Here is a 4,221-nt window from a genome sequence, read left to right as displayed (position 1 = left end):
TGGGGTGCGGGATGCCGGGGTCCCTTGCCGGGATGGGGTGCGGGATGCCCGGGTCCCTTGAGGGGATGGGTGGACGGCGGGGGGGATGCTGTGCAAGTTCCGGGCAGTACGGCATGGCTTTGCACCCCCCGGCAGGACACAATGTCCCCTGATCCCTTCTGCAAGCCAGGGAGGCTGGGGGGGTATATGACCTTCACCCCTTCCGTGTGTCCAGTGGGGTGCTGGGGAAAGGGACACCCCTTCTGCAATGCTGCCGCACTCCCGGGCTTGTGCCTCAGTTTCCCCATCCGCAAATAATGGGGGGGAACTTGTGCTGTCCCTGTCATCGCTGTCCCCCTGCCCAACAAACACCTTTACCCCATCACGGGACCCCCTCCTTTCAGCACTGTCACCCCAGCTTCTGCCTTGCTGCTCCCCCATCTCCCCACTTTCCTGTCCCCTCTGGCTCCAAGTCTGCTTCCCCACCAGAGACAGCTGGAATTCCACTGTCCCTCCGCCTCTCCTGCTCCCAGCAGCCCCATTTGCCTCCTGTCACCACCAGCTCCGGGTCCATCCCACCAAGGCTCAGGGGACGGGACCCCCGTGCCAGCGCGTGACGCTCCGCTTCCCCCCTCCCTGATGCAGAAGCGGGGGGATGGCACCGCCGTATCCTCCACCATCCCTGTTTGCCACTTCTGGGTTTAACTGCAAACCTCATCTTTGGATTTCTGCCTAAACCCGGCTCCCGGGACCGCACAAATCCCTGCTCAGTGTCCGAGCAGCCTTGTTTACCGCGGCGAGCCGAGGCGGCAGGATGAGACAGAGCTGCAGAGCTGGGCAGCCAGTGGAACCCCCAGCTGAGGCTGAGCCCCCTCTCCCTCCCCCAGGCCTGAGCACATGCAGGGGGTTGGCAATCCTGCTGCTGCTGCCCCTCCCGGGATCCCCATCCACATTCCCCATCCGCATTCCCGGCACATCCGCTGTCCCTGAGCTGGGCTGCAGGCTCCCCTGGAGAGATTCTTGCGTTATCTTCAAATGCCAAGCAAGCTTCCAGAAATTTTTGCACAAGGCTCCTAAAATCCTTAGAAGATTAATGGGTGCCCTGAGCAGGGCAGTTTTGGGAGCGCAGGAGGAAGGGGAAGGTCTCTGCAGAGCCCACATGAGCTGTGAAGCCGATCGCTGCCAGGGCTTGGAGCAAATGCGTCTCCCCTGGCTACTGCAACCTGGCAGCACCTGGCCCCCGGTGGCCTCCCGTCTGTGCACAGGACACGAGGCTCCTGGTCCTGCTCCTGGATCACTGAACCTCCTCTCTGGTTCTGGGGAGCCCACAAGCCCTGACCCTGCAGGGTCCAGCAGGTCCCCAGTCCTCAGATCCCCCCATGAATGCAGATGACGCTGGTGGAAACATAGGCACATTCCACCCAGGATTTGTTGGAAAAGTGGCTCCCAGAAGTTTCCCACCATTACCTACGTGCCCCCTCCAGGGTCCTGCTGCCCTTGCAGCCGCCTCATGCACTGCTCGAACACCAGGTCCCAGGCAGCCCCATGGTGCTGCTCTGGCCGAAATCCCATGGAGAATCCCCCACCATCCTGGATTTGGCTCTTTGCCCAAGGGCTCCAGCCCTGCTCATGTTGCAGCCAACTGGGTTTTGCCAGGGAATGCAGGAGGGACCCTGACGTGAGCCTGTTCCCACGGAGACAATACCCTGGAAGGGCCCAGGCTCACCACCTGCCTGGCCTTGGGCTTGGTTTGATGATGAGGGGGCAGGATGGGCGCTGAGGCTGCTCAGCCCCAAGCCCTGGGCGCTGCTGGTTTGGAGCTGCCAGCGTGAATCAGCAGCACCCACTTTAACCATTTCCTCACAGGGTCCACATGGGCTCTGGAGGGGACCACGCTTCAGCCACGCCACAGCCAAACCCCTCCACACCCCTTGGCTCCCTGAGAGCTCTGACCCTCACCAGCCTCAGGAGCGTTTTCCTCTCCCAGCCCCGTGGGATGCACGGACCAGCCCTGGGGTGGGAATCCCAGCTCAGCTGGGTCAGAGTTGAGCAGCGAACCAGGCACAGCTCCTGCAGCTGCAAAGCCTCTTGCGACGCACGTCGGTGTCGTGGGTTTTCCCTGGGACCTGCCGCTGTGCCTTGGCCACTTCACCCCCCACGTGCGGCCACCTCAAGCCCCGTGTGTGGCCACAACGGGAGCAGCAACATGGGCACTGGTACCCTCGGTGGATGCAGCCCCGGAACATGGTGGGAGATGCTGCTGCCAGGCTCCTCTGGACTTCCTTGGCTGAATCCATTTGTCTTTGCCACGAGTGGCTGTCATGTGGCCATAGTGGTGCATCACGGTGGCATGGGCGCTGCACCCCAAAACAGACTCTCAAGCAGCCCCATGCTGAGATAAGGGAGAGCAAATGACCTTTCCTGTGCCCAAAAGCCCGAGGCCCAGCCCACTTGCTTGGATTCCCACAGACCAGTGCAGCTCCCAGTGTGGCTTCCCCCTGCCCTGGATGCTCTCAGCAATAGTCGCTCACCCACTGCCCTCCCAGCAATGGGGCTCACACCTGGCGTGAACCTGCTGCCTGGGGACAGGATGGGGACACCATCTCGCTCTGTGCTCTGCTCCTCTCCTTACAGTGCATCTGCCACCATCCTGCTTTGGCCAGGGGCTCTTTGCAGCAGAGGAACCTGCACCAGAGGCTCTGCAGCCCCTCCTGCCCTTGGTCCCCACTGGCCTCAGCCAATATGCGCGGAGGCAGGAGTGTGACATCCCCATCCCCTGCTTCTTGGCTGCAGGAGAGATGCTGGGTCTGGGACCACAAACACAACTGGAGAGAGCAACCTGGGGACAGGGGACAGCAGGGCTGGAATGTCCCACCTTGCTGGGGACAGGGCTCTGCCAGCCAGGGCTCTGCCGTGGGGGTGCGGGCAGCTGCCCGTGCCCTGCCCGCGGTGTCAGCAGCACCAGCCTCTGCATTGCAGCAGCCTCCTGCCTGCGCAGGGCCACGGCCACAGCCCGGCCCCACAGAGGGCAGAGACCCCCCTGCAGCACCGGGGCAGCAGGAGCTGCCTGGAGGGTGAGAAGAGCTGTGTCAGTGCTCAGCGCCGAGCAGGCTGACAGGAGAGACACGCAGGGGAGCCGCTTCTGCAGGAGTAGCCCAAGGGCACGTGGAGCAGGAGCTGGGACAAACTCCACTGTCACTTGATGCCAAACACTCTGTGGCTTCTCCCTGGCAGCTCCGTGGAAGCGAGGGGCCGGAGCGGAGCCCCCCAGGCCGAGGGTACCCAAGCGGCAGCGCGTGGCTGGGGCTGGCAGCTCTCCACACTCTGCAGGCGCCAGGCATCACCGCCAGCTGCCCTGATACGAGCTGATGGGCTGCTCTGGCAGGGCCGGGGGGCTGGCAGGGGGCTGGCACGCGTGGCACAGGCGGCCGAGGCGGCCCGGTGTGGTGGGGGCACACGCACGTGCACGGGCGTGCGAGGGTGGTCGTGCGTGGGGGTGCGTGGCAGGAGAGTGGCAACGAGGCGGCAGCGTTAGCTGGGAAGTGATGCAGAGCCAAAAATAACCCCCGGGCTGCGGCTCGGACCAGGTAGTGGCTCGGAGAGGGAGCTGCGGCAGCCACGTCCGCAGTGCCCCATGGCACGAGCGGCTCGCTGGGGGCAGCTGGGGCTGGCGCTGTGCCCCTGAGTCCTGGGGTACACCCAGCCGCGGGTGTGCTCCCTCCCTGCAGTCCCCATCCCAGCCCTGGCACGGTGGGGCTGTCACCCTGAGGGTGCCCTTGCCATGCCAGCGCAGCCTCTGCAGCAAAACCCAGAGGCACAGGACCCGGGCACTGCACTGTGCCCGTGGCTTTCAGGGGGGACGATGCCCACAGCACCTGCGGGGTCCCTTGGGGTTGTGCCACCAGGGGCTCTGTCACCGCTGCAGGTGCTGGGGTAGGGAGGGCAGTGGCAGTGCTGTGGTGCCAGGCAGGAGCAGTGGTGGCACTGTGGGTGCCGAGGACAGTGGCGGTGCTGTGGGTGCCAGGCAAGAGTAGTGTTGGTGCCATGGGTGCCAGGCAACGGCAGTGATGGTGCTGTGGGTGCCAGGCAGGGACAGTGGCTGTGCCATGGGTGCCAGGCAGGAGTGCTGTTGGTGCCGTGGGTGCCAGGCATGGTGGTGCCATGTGTGCCAGGCAGTGGCGGTGGCAGTGCCGTGGGTGCCAGGCAGGGACAGTGGCAGTGGGTGCCAGGAGGAGTGCTGGC

The sequence above is a fragment of the Corvus kubaryi genome, unplaced genomic scaffold, assembly GCF_017639235.1.
Source record: "Corvus kubaryi isolate FWS band 111438036 unplaced genomic scaffold, C.kubaryi_AGA036_p1.0 split1-37355, whole genome shotgun sequence".
Classification (NCBI taxonomy): Eukaryota; Metazoa; Chordata; class Aves; order Passeriformes; family Corvidae; genus Corvus; species Corvus kubaryi.
This window is presented reverse-complemented; position numbering follows the sequence as displayed.